This window comes from Echinops telfairi, unplaced genomic scaffold (assembly GCF_000313985.2).
Source record: "Echinops telfairi isolate 266 unplaced genomic scaffold, ASM31398v2 ScPeMD7_7468;HRSCAF=8506_0, whole genome shotgun sequence".
NCBI lineage: Eukaryota > Metazoa > Chordata > Mammalia > Afrosoricida > Tenrecidae > Echinops > Echinops telfairi.
The window spans coordinates 81206460-81219381 of NW_022111369.1; the positions used below are offsets into that span (position 1 = coordinate 81206460).

General features: G+C 47.5%; 1 protein-coding gene across 2 annotated transcripts in view; it reads right to left on the reverse strand.

Annotated features, from left to right (window-relative positions):
- CRACD (capping protein inhibiting regulator of actin dynamics) overlaps window positions 1–12922 on the reverse strand; it is a 233791-nt gene that overhangs the window by 66546 nt on the left and 154323 nt on the right. For both annotated transcript variants that reach the window (XM_045284293.1, XM_045284292.1), the window contains exon 3: window positions 4225–4396. The gene's annotated coding sequence lies outside the window, so the exon portion shown is untranslated. The remainder of the gene's footprint in view (window positions 1–4224; window positions 4397–12922) is intronic.

A 12922-nucleotide genomic window follows, 5' to 3' on the forward strand; every position in this document is an offset into this window, starting at 1 on the left:
TGGGCAGCATTGGGTTGGGATGTTTTCATGATGCACATTTTCTTTACATAAAACTCTCTCTTACACGTGAGTTGCTGTGGATTTGTTTCTCCAAAGTACCCAGACTAATACAGCCATGGAGGCCAGTGGGAGCCCAAAAGTATCTAGCAGATTAAAAATATCTAGACCAGCAGAGTATCTAGTCAGATTAAACCTCTGACAGATCCCCACTAGCCATAGGGAAGGGTCGTGAACAGTTTTACAATCAGATGGGGATCACTGTAAACTTGATTATGCTGGCTGGATCGAACTTGATACTTGGTCCGTTGACCTCCCTCTTGGCTCAACCTGTATTAGTTCTAGGCTCAAGTATTTCTTGCTTGCTGCATGATAAAAATTTCTTCCTTGGCTTTTTAATTATTGATGGTGCTCTTTTCTTTCTTACTCTTTATTTGTATTTTTATCTTTATATTATTATTACTACTTTAGCCATGCCATTTTATTTTGTCTGTTTTTTATTTTTTCTGTTGGGTTCTCCAGTTGGGGAAGCCCAGAAAGAGTAGCTGCATACAGATAATAACTGATGCACTGATTTATCGGGGATGTGGGGGTAGAGGTGGGGGGAAGGGAGGGTGAGGGGATTGAGAGAGCAAACAATAAATGCGGGAGGGGGGAGGGAGAACTGGAACTGATTGTGATGACGCATATACAACTTTTTAAAAGCAATTTAACCAAGGAAGTGTATTATCTGTGAATGCTCTCTCAAGAAAATCACCAAAAAAAGAGAAAATCACAAAAAACGTGACCGATGGTTCCCACAGGTGAAGGGGAAGAGTTGTTGCGTAGGGCACTGAGCGTATGTCAACGGTGGCAGAATGATTTGGAGAAGGGTCTCAATAATGGCTGTACAGCACAAAGAGTGTAGTCCACAGCACGGAATTATACAGGCAGAAGCGATGGAACTGGAGAATGTTCTGTTGTCTGTATTTTTGCCACAACTAGAAAAAAATGATAGTTACATGAATAACAAGGATGACAAGGTAGAAGAACATGTTCTAGAATTGAATATGGTGATACTTGTACAACCCCACTTGAATGGTATGACATGTGGGTGAAGTGTTAATAAAATTGTTAAAAAGAAAAAAAAGATGTACAGTCTCCACACCCCACAGGGACAGTTCTACTTTGTTCTAAATGCTTGCTCTGAGTAGGCTGCGAATCAATGGCAGCGAGTTTGTTGCTGTTTGTGTTCGTCTGAGTAGACTGGAGAAACCAGTCCATAGACACTCACATGTTATAAGAAAGAGCTTTATATACAAGAGCAATTGAATTTTGAGAAAACATCCCAGCCCAGTCCAGATCAAGTCCATAAGTCTGATATTAGCCCATATGTCCGATACCAATCTATAAAGTCCTCTTCAGACTCAAGAAACACATGCAATAACACGGAATGCAAGAAGATCACAGGCCAGTGGGTGGGAAGTCTTATGGACCCAGTGGCAGTGGAAGCATCTCAGCGCTGACAGGGGTCTCCACATGGATTCTCTGGCTCCAGGTCTGGCTCCTTCAGTTTCTCTCCATGTGTCTTCTCCACAGGGATGTCTCACAGGGAGTGAGCATGTGTCCCCCCTCCAGCGAGCTATTTATCTCCTTAGAACCTCCAAATGAGGTCATCAGGCTACTACCTGATTGACAGGCTAAACTCCACCCCTTCACTCCTCTCAAATTGGCAAGCAATTATATAACAACCACACTGTTGTTTTTATAGTTTGTAGAAATGCACCGTCGGGGCCAGGGTGCAGTTCCCCCAGGCCTTGTAAAACCTGAAATCTTAAGGAAACCCCACGGTGTCAAAGGCATACGACTCCAATGAGAGAGGACCGCGCAGGGCCGTGCTTCTCTCTGCGTCTAACTCGATTCCGTAAGACAAGAGCACGGAGGTGGGCTGTGCGCTCAGGCGCGTCCTTTCCCGGCCTGGCCTCACGCTGTGCTCAACTGCGGCCGTCCAGTCCCCTCCAGCTCATGACCCTCAGGTTTCACAGAGAAAACCGGTGCCTCCCTCCGTGCCTTCTTTGGGCTTGTTGTCCTGAGTCCCCGCCATGGCCACTGTGTCACATCACCTCCGGGAAGGTGTCCCCGGATTTTACTCTTCGCCTCCACTTTACCAAACGTGACTTCCCTCTCCCGGGACCGGCCCCTCTCGAAGGATCCGTCCCAAACAAGCCGGTCGCAGTGCGGGACAACATTTTGCCTACCATAGGGGATCCACGGGCTGGTTCTGAAAGCAGAGAGCCGAGCCTCTGCAGTCTGTCTTGGTCTGGAAACGCCACAGAAACCAGCCTGCTCCAGGGGACCCTGCAGGTCTTTGAAGTACAGTGGCACAGCCGCCCGTACCACGGAAACACGTAAGCCAACACAGCACGCAAACTGGAGAGACGGGTGATAGAGCAACAGCTACTTTCCAGACATCTCGTTCTGATACCTTGGGACAAAGGCAACAAAGGCAACGAAACCCTCCACATTCCTATTTGACAACGGAAGACACTGCAGTGACCTCGGAGCAGATTCCTGTTGGACCACAGGCGCCTGTGTGTTAGTGCCGACATTCCGACAACTGGCTGTGTCCCCTCAGTTACACCCGTCCCTTGCATCAAATCAGACAGTCTTCTTACCCCGAAGGGCACAGACAATGGGAAGCACATACGTGCCCGTGGAGAAAAGGGTCCGTATTGGTGGGGACTGACAGACTGCTGTCAGCTCCGTGTGCGCTGCTGGCGGGGGTGGGGGGTGGGGGGTGGTGGTGGTGGTGTTTGGAACTGTGTCACAACGGTGACTTCTACTAGAATTCACTTCCTGACACGTGATGGGGACGCTTTTAATTTGTCCTGGGAACGCTGCCCAGATATCACAGATGCTATCATCTTTCTTTCAAGGTGCCTGAGGGGAGCTTGCATAGCGTTACTCAAACACGGGGCAGGAACCCTAGTGGCGTAGTGGGTTTCTCATTGGGCAGCAGTTCGAAACCACCAACCATTGCACAGGAGAAAAATGAGGCTTTCTACTCCTGTAAAGAGTTACAGTCTCGTAAACCGCCAGGGGCCGCTTGGCCCTGTCCTATAGGGTTGCTGTGGGTCAGAATTGGTTGCGTGGCAGTGCCTTTGATTTACTATGAGGCTGAAAGGCACTCTTGGTGAGGCAGTGGGTTTTTCCCTGAGCTGCTAACCACAAGGTCAGCAGTTCGAACCCACCAGCTGCTTGGCTGGAGAAAGATGAGGGTGTCTAATCCAGTAAGGATTTGGAAGTCTCAGTAACCCAAAGGCACAGTTCTACTCTGTCCTACAGGGTCAGGATGAGCCGGAATGGACTTGGTGGTGGTGGCGGAGACTGAGGCTGAGGGAACCCAGGCTCCAGGCTTCATGCAGCTGCAAGTGCAGTGAGAGAAGGACAAGCAGATCCCCACTTTCCAGAGGGGGCGGCGAGTTGCCAGGAGAAGCCAGGCCCACGGTGATAGGGGACACGTCCCCCTCCCGGTGCTGGGGGATCCCAACAAGGGCAAAGCCATCAGGTGGGGTGGTTGGAAAAGGCACCTCCGAGGGCTGATTCCTAAGGGGCCAGTATTAAAGCGGAAGCATCTCTGGTTCAATTCCCATCACTCGAGCGAGGAAGCAAGCTTCTGACCCTGCTTGTCTGAGGACTGGGCCCCCGCACAGCCTGGCGTTTCACCTGGGCTCCGGGAGGGAATAAAGAGGAAAGAAGGAGCACAGGGCAGGAATACAAAACTCCACCCAAGGCAGCTCCCGCCCCCCACCGCCCGCAGCCGCTGGAGCTGGCCGGCCGAGAGCTGGGCCCTGGGAATTCTCCCAGTGATGGAACGAGGACCAGCCTGCGATCGCTTCCTGGACACAGGAGGTAAAACCTACACCACGACTGTCTTCTCTCTTCATTTAGCAATTGGATCTGGGGAAGCAGTCTTCTTTGAACCTGTCAGTCAAGTGCCACCCCATGCCAGGTGAAAAATCCCTGGGTCCCTGTGCATTCCGGGGAAACTCAGTTGTAGTCCTACGGGCTCCCTGAGAGACCCGGCCACATGGAAAGCACCAAATGTCGGCAGGATGTCTCAGGGCCTCCTTCCACCTTCCGGGAGGAACCACACTCCTGCCAGCAACGCCTGCCTCCCAGGGGATCTCAATCCCCAACCCCGCCCGTGCCCGTGCCGAGAACTGGAAAGGAAGTGTAAGTCAGTACCTTAGATTGCCCTCCAGGGTCTCCTCATCTGAGGAGAGGGTCCCATTGCTGACACTCTGGCGGGCGGAACGCTTCTTCCCCGAAGATTCCTCCCCGGACAGGGGTGCGTCTTTCTTTTTCCTCTTGGCAAACAATCTCTTGAAAGGCTGGAATTTGCCTCCCTTCTTCTTGTCTGTGAATTACAAGATAAACAGACCTGTCCTTGGAAAGGGCCGAACCTCAGAGCCTAACAGTAAATTACAGCTGAGTTGCCTCGGGCCAAAGGGCAGTTCTTGGCTGGAAAGAGCCACCAAGCCCTGCCCTGGGGACTCGGGGACTGCGAGATGATACCACCCAGGCCCGCCAGGCAGAATCCAAGCCAAGGGCTCAGGGAGTCTTCTGTCCCCTGGGCTCCAAATAATGTCTGGGGGGAAAAGAAGGCCCCAGTCTCAAGGTGGCCTGCGTAGCCAAGTCCCACCCCCCTCCACGCCCCCTCCCTGCACATGCCACTAAAAGGTGGTGCCTGCTTTCATTAACAAAGCAGGTGGCCAATGCTCCTTTTCACGGAAGAAGCTGAGAAAAAGATGCAAGTCAGACAAGTGTTTAAAAATGTGTGTGTGTGTATATATGTGTATGTGCATGCATATCTACCCTGTTTTTCTGAAAATCAGACAGTGTCTTATATTAATTTTTCCTCCCAAAGATGCGCTAGGCCTTATTTTTAGGGGATGTCTTATTTTTCCATGAAGAAGAATACGGTACACATTTAGTGTTTATTGTTTTATTAAAAGAGACCTCGCGCTTCCTGTCTGCTCCGGCTGCGCTGCGGCCAACAGTGAGCTGTGCAGCGGTGCCCGCCGCTACAGTCCAGAGTCCAGAGTTACGGTAGCTTTGGGGGGCCTTATTTTCGGGAAGGTCTTATTTTCAGGGGGATCTTACTTTCAGGGGATGCCTTATATTTCAGCGAGAGGCAAAACTGTAGGTAGGTCTTATTTTCGGGGGATGTCTTACTTTCGGGGAAACAGGGTATCTATCTATAAATCTATCCTCTCTCTCTCCTTTTGCCTTTATTAAGCACAGAAGATAACAACTCCTGGCATAAGTTTTTGACCCCGATTCTCTCCATCCCCATAACTTTCAACTTTACTTCTCTTGTTGCTTCCAAATCTACAGTGAAGAGCCCCCAAGGAGTTGCTCCGAACACCGTGGAATACATGACGTCATCTAGTCAGATCTTGGCTGGCTGCCAGTATTCCCTGGTGGGCGTTTAGGTAACGCCTTTCTCTCCTGCTCCTTCAGACACAAGTCCTTCCCGTCACTACCCGCCTCCGCAGAAAATAAGGTGTACATCACCCTCGGTGATCTAAGAAGCATCTTCTTAGACCGTTCCTTTTTCGTCAAGAAGCATCACATACAAGCCCCCAGCCCCCCTGCCCTGTAAAAAGAAACTGAAGAGTGGGCTACACGTTGGGCTGCTAATGGCAAGGTCAGCAGTTCGAAACCACTCAAAGCTCCTCGGGAGAACAAGACATGCTCTCTATTCCAGCAGAGATGTGCAGCTTCGGAAACCCTCAGGGGAAGTTCTCCTCTGCCCTCTAGGGTCGCTGTGAGTGTGATTCTCCGGGATGGCAGTTGAGTTTGTGCTGATGTCCCTTACTAGGAGCTCTGGTGGCAGAAACGCTTAGGTATCAGCCTGCTAAATGCAAAGCCACCAGTTCAACTCCACCAGTTGCTCTGGGGGAGAAAGAGGAGGCTGTCTGCTCCCACAGAGATCGGCAGCCTCAGAAACGCAAAGGGGAGGTTCTACTCTGTCCTAAAGGTACAGATAGGGTCATTATGAGTCAGAAAAGGCTCAATGGCAGTTGTGTGTCTTTTAAAATGTGCCCTCTCTCTGGAAAAGAGTCATGCTTCATAAAGCAGAGGGTAAACAAACAAGGACAGAGACCCTCGAAGAGATGGATCCACACAGGGACCGCAACAATGGCTCAAACCTAACCACTGTGAGCATGGTGCAGGACGGGCAGTGCTGTGTTCTGTTATACCCGGGGCCACCAGGTGCTGGAGCTGACACCGTGGCACCTGACAGCATGTCACAAGAGAAGGTCCTTGCTGCTTGAGTGACCTAAAGGTTGGCAGTTTGAACGTACCTGTGGTGCTGCAGCAGAATGTCCTGGTGAGCAGTTTCTATAAACAGTGTTGCTGTTGTTGTTAGGTGCCATCTAGCTGGCTCTGACTCACGCGAACAATGGAATAAAATGCTACTCAATCCTGCACCATCCTCACAATTGTTGCAGCCATTGTGTCAATCCATCTCCCCTTCACTGCCCCTCTACCCATGATGTCCTCCTCCAAGGACTGGTCTCTCCAGAGACCATGTCCAACATATACAAGAGGAAGTCTCGCCATCCTTGCCTCGAAGGAGCACTCTGACCATACTTCTTCCAGGACCGATCTCTTTGTTCTTCTAACACTCCATGGCATTTTCAATATTCTTCTCCAGCACCACAGTTCAAATGCACTTGTCTGACAGTTTGTCATCCTGTGGGGACTCGGAGGCTGGAAGCGATGTCACTGGCATTTCAAATGGCCACAGGGTCACCCACAGGGAACAGGTTTCAGCAGAGCTTCCAGACTAAGAACAGACAAGGAAGAAGGAATCGGCTCCCCACGTCACAGGAAGTAGCCTCTGAAAACCTGTGAAGATTAGCACCAACCAAAGCCAACAGCGCAGGGGTACCCTGCTGTAACACACGGGATTGCCTCTACGTTTGTTTGTACCAAGGGATTCCTGGGTGGCATAACTAGCTAAGTTCCAGGCTAACTTACTCTAAGGTTGGCAGTTCAAATCCATCCAGAGGCATTTCAGAAGCAGTCTTCCAAAAGGTCACAACCCTGAGAGCCCTCTGGAGTACAGTTCCCCGCTGTACCACATGGGGTTGCCACGGCCAGAATCAACTCAATGGTAACTGGTGTTCCGGTCTGAACCACACCGACACCTAAACCCCGTCACTGCCATCAAGTCTGTCCGACTTAGCACCCAGGAGCCCGGTGCAAAGTCAGCAGTTCGAAACCAGCAGCTGCTCCATGGGAGAAAGAGGAGGCGTTCTACTCGCACGAAGAGGGAGCTCGTTTCCGCTACACGTTTCCTTCAGTTCTGTCCTGACGAGGGCCGATTTAAAAACACTGAAGCGGGGAAGAAGTGGTTCCCACCACTCCACCTCAAGCCGGGAGCAAGGTGGTGAGGAAGCAGGCAGAACAACGTGCCACTACACACGGACAAACGTCTGGGGTTTTAATCTAGGTGCACACAGACCTTCAAACGAAAAACAAAATCAAACTCGCTGCCACCGAGTCAATTCCGACTCCTAGCAGACCCAAGAGTTCAGGATAGAACTGCCCATCTGCATTTCCAAACTGTGCATCTTTACAGGAGTAAAACGTCTCCTCTGCCTCCCGTGCAGCAGCTGGCGGTAACCCACACCACCACCAGGGCTCCTGTCCTTCGAACAACGCTGAATTTTACAGCATTCATACGGAAAGGGTGTTTTTAGCAGAGCAGTTGTCTCCTACGTACAATGCACTGTGCTAGGTAATGTATTTACTGACGGGGCAAAGAGCCATCAGTGCCCTAAGGTCAAGGTGGATTTGGTGATTTTCACTTGAGCAGGAGCCAAGGGAGTTAACCCAAAATAAACAGAAATGAAATGACGGATTCTTGAGCAGTTTGTGTATTTAACCGACAGGTGCCCCGGTCACGACGTGGGATGCTAACAAGGCTAAGGTAGTCCGTGGCATTGTCTTCGAGGCCCAGCGGTTTGTATTGGGCAATGCTGGGGAGGAACAGGAAATAAAGAGGACCCGGAAGGGGTTGAATACAAACACCAGGGTAGGAAGAGGACAGGCTCAGGGAGGATGCTGGGCTACGGAAGTGGGTGGGTTTCCACAGCACAACATGACCTTCTTCAGGCCCCCTCCAACATGGGGTGGATCTGTCTGAAGGTTGCTTGTGACTCTGCTGATCTAGCACTTGGTGCTGCCCAGGAGGACTGCACGTTTTTATGGGCAGTAACTTGGCATGGGTACACACACATGGCTCCTGGAAGACATGCCAAAGTCCAAATGTCAGGCAGAGCCTATCTAGTGAATCAGGAATGCTGTTTCAGCAATGCCCTAGTGATTACCAGGAAGGTAAAAGACCTGGTAAAACCACTCCCAATTCTCACACACGCATCAACCAGCAACACTCCATTACCATGAATTAGAATGAGTCTAAGACCTTTAAAACATAAGCGTCCCTCTGCAGAGGAGAGCGTCAGAAGTCTGCCCCACAGTCTGTCTTCTGGGTGATCTCTCAGGCTTGAAAAAGATTCTCCACTTCCTCTACTCCAAAATCAACAACATCTTTCAGTTTTAAAATGAGATTTGAGAGTTTTTGACCATTTTATGACCCAATGCTGGTGGCAACTGGCTAATTCACAGGGATTAACTTCCTGAAAAGACTCAGTAACTACATTTAGACCCACATGAGAATTAGACAGGAAGACTTAATTAAAGGAAATTAATAGGAAATGAAGGTTTAGAAATCACAGGAGGATTTTTTTTCTCTTTTATTTATTTGATTCCCCAGTTTTACTCTCCAAGTTCATCCTGGTCTCATACATCCAAAAAGCAAGTACCTGAGCTAGGACTTTAGAACTCTGTTCTTCTGAGGGGCACAACATCCTTTGTAAGCCACAGCGGAGGATCCAACTTGGAACTCCCACTAAGTGAACCGGACATTATCTTAAACATACCAGAAACACTCCCCTAGGCCTAAGGAGGAAATGCCCCAGGGGGAGAAACGGCAGACGACTACTATCCCAAGGATATGGACATGGAAGTCATTGGATGTTGGTTCAGAATTCATGTCTGAAGGATGTGCAATGAATCCCAGTTCGTGACTACCATCTATGTGTTATTTCTATCTCCTCTTTGCCTTCCTGTGATATGTTTAGTCCAGTTCTACCTTTATGAATGAACATTATTGAAAGTGTTGCCCTATCTCTAACCCTCATCGTTTGTATAAATAGCGCCCAGTTCCTAAGTTGTGTACAAATCAACAATCTATGTAAAAATCAGCCCTATACCTATACACTTGCTTTTTGTCGACAATATTTACCTTTTGGCTAAGTTAATGGTAATATCAATAGAACTACCATATGCCTCATGGGGATGATTCATAATGTCCTTCAACAAAATAATAATTGGGCATTTAAAAGTAACTAGAGCCATATATAAATCACACATACTTTGAGCTGGCCCTTAATTATAGCCTTAATTTAAGAACAATTAGTTCTTATGACATGGCAATGCTCAATGCCGGCTCTAATGAAGCTATCAGTGAGGAGATGAGTGCTATAGCAAATGTGGTGAAGAAAGCAGATGGTGCCTGGCTATCAGAAAGAACAGTGTCTGGGCTCTTAAAGGCTTGTCTTCAAACAAGCAGGCAACTAAGAGAGGCGTCAGCTAAGTCCACATGGAAGAAGCACACCAGCCTATGTGATGCAAGGATTGCAAATAATAAACACTAAACCCAGAGGAAGGTATGCTATTAGACACTAAATTCTGAATACCCAGTTTGCAGGAGGCTCTGGATGACTGTGAAAGCTCAGGTGAATCCCCTATGGCTGTGGCTGGGGGATGGGAAAGGCCGCATTGTCAGACACAGTACATTGTAGGCCAGATGACTGGAGTTGTACTTAGGTGTGACACCTTGCCATTTGATCTCCTTCTGGATCCACTGTATAAAAATTGTCCCAGTTTTTTAATATTTTCTATTGAGGTTTTTCTCTGTTTCATTCTGTCATCATTATTGGGCTGTTTGGGTTATGTTTTGACTGTGTATGTTTTTCAGTATATGAAACCCAGGACAGGGAGAGCTAGAGAGACAAGGACTAGAATAACAGTTTCAAAGGGACACGGCAGGGGAGGGAGGCTGGGGAGAAATGGAGTGCTAACAACAGTGAGTTCAGGAAGAAGAAATATCCTGGAATCGATGGTGGCGATTGTTGCACAACTTTTCTGATTCAACTAATGGAATGTGTGATATGCAAACTGCATGTCCGCGAGACTGTTAAAAATAAATTAATTTATGTATTAAAAAGCAATCAACTAAATTTTATGATAAGAATAGATTCGATGGCGCCTACCAAGAACAGACACATTTTATGAAACATCTGCAAGCCGAGGCCACATTAATCATTAAGACAATCTGAGCATGTGTCTGAAAATACCACCCACTCACTAGACTATTTTATGACTAATGTATGATTTGGGGGGACTGCACCAGCTGTCTGTCAATGAACTTACAGGGATAGTCAGCTCTTTTCTTGACAAACACCAACGGTGACTCAGTGTGGGTATGTTTGTTGCACGGATGGAGCCTTCAAGATCCCAACAACTGTAAGTGAAAGTGGAGCACTTCTAAAATGCTAGTGTGAGAGGTGCCACGGGATAGTTGCCAGCGAAAAAGGGGCATCGCCGGCTATAAAAAATAATGGCATCGAGGCCAGCGATTCTCAACCTGTGGGTTGTGACCCCTTAGGGGGGGGGTGTCAAACTACCCTTTCACAGGGGTCGCCCGATTCATCACAATAGCAAAATGACAGTTATGAAGTAGCAACAAAAATAATTTTATGGTTGAGGGGGTCACCACACATGAGGAACTGTATTAAAGGGTGGCGGCATTAGGAAGGTTGAGAACCACTGTTGTAGGGTCTTAAAGGTGTGTATTCAAACTAGCATCCATCTAAGGAAGATGTTAACTAAGTCCACATGGAACAATGACACCAGCCTTTTTGATCCAAGGATGATAAATAACAAAACCCAAATCTGAAGGAGGGAAAGGCATCAGGGCTTAAATTGTGAACACGCAATTTACAGAACGCCATGCATGACAGCGGAAGCCCCATATCCAGCTGCAGGGACCCTAGACAGATTAAGCTGCTGGTGAATCCCCTCCGACCACGGTTGAGGGACACGAATAACCTTCCTAACAGACTGAGACTACTGTAAACTTGATTATGGTAGATGAAATTAGCTAATAAGGTACTTAGTCATTCTGGATTTACTTTAGCTTTCAATATTTCCTGCTTTTCTGGGGACATCTTTTCAGTGGTTTATTTTAATATTGTTTTGGGTCTTTTCTCTCTTATTTAAAAGAATATTTGCTGCTTTCATTTTGTTTGTTTGTTTTTTGTTTTATTTTGGTATGTTTTCCACTATATGAAGCATAGGATGGGCAGATGAACAGAGACAGTAATTGGTGCCTGGCTTAACGGGGATGCGGGAATAGGTTGGAGGGAAATGAGGAGCAAATAAGGACACAGGAGAGGGACGATGCTCTAGAACTGACTAGTGATGCATACACAGCTCTTTTAAACATGGCTGAACTCTGTGTAATATGGATCTCAACAAAGCTATTAGAAAAAATAAAAGGGGTATCATTTTGAAAAGCCCTCTCCAGCATTAGCGCATTCAAGATTGCATTTTAGAATTCATGGCACAAAATTTACTTTTCTTGGTTAGGTGGGCAGTGAAGAGAAGAAAGAAGAGGTTGTGGGGAAGGAAGAGACAAGGCATCATTATAAAAAAATTTTTTTAAAAAACCAAATCAGCTCTTAAGCAACAAAAAAACTCAGTCATTGAGTGGATCCTGACACATAGTGACCCTGAGGGGCCGGGTAGAACTGTCCCCGTGGGTTTCCAAGACTGTCACTCTTTATGGAGCCGAAAGCCTCATCTTTCTTCCAATACGGCTCTAGTTAAGGGTTAAGTGAGTGCGCCCCAGAGACAAAAGAATTTGGCCCACATCCTGTTCCCAAGACTCCTGCTTGCAGAGAAAAGAGCATCTGTCCACCAGCCTCTCTTTAGAGCTGCCATCTTAAGCCGCAGGGCTGAATTTATAGGGGCAAGTGCAGGGATGCCACATTTTCAGCATTCATCTGTTACAATTTTTCACATGAAAGAACCTACATATGTATACTCGCCACTTGAAGGACCATAGTCATTTTCATTCCTTAAGTATTGAACTGAACTAATTTATTTTCATCATTCAATAATTACTTAAGGCGATGTTTATTCATTTAAAATGTGCTCGTTATTCATTCTTTTATGGATATAATTATACAACATTGAAGACTGCATCATCGTAATTGCTAGTTTATAGAGCAGATTCTAAAAATGAAGTCACTGGGTAAGTCAAGGAAATCTGATTCATTTTCCACGTGTCACATGGATGTCATTCTGACATTTTCATTTCTAAACCTAAAGTAATGTGTGCACACAATACCTCTGAATTGGATTTATATGGTACCCTTCCATATGGAAAACAGAAATTCCTCATCACAGCACATTTTAAACAGCATAAATCTCCTGTCTGGCGATTCTCTGAGTGAGCTCTCAAACGCTCACTGCCTTTGAGTTGACACAGACCCATAGCAACCCTATAGGCCAGGGTAGAACTGCCCCTGTGGTTTCTGAGCCTGTTGTTGCAGGTACTGTGTAAATCCACCTTGCTGAAGGTCCTCCTCTTTTGCTGATGTCGGCTACTTTGCCAAACATGATGTTCTTCGCCAGGGACTGGGTTAAAGGCTTGTCTTCAAACAAGCAGGCAACTAAGAGAGGCGTCAGCTAAGTCCACATGGAAGAAGCACACCAGCCTATGTGATGCAAGGATTGC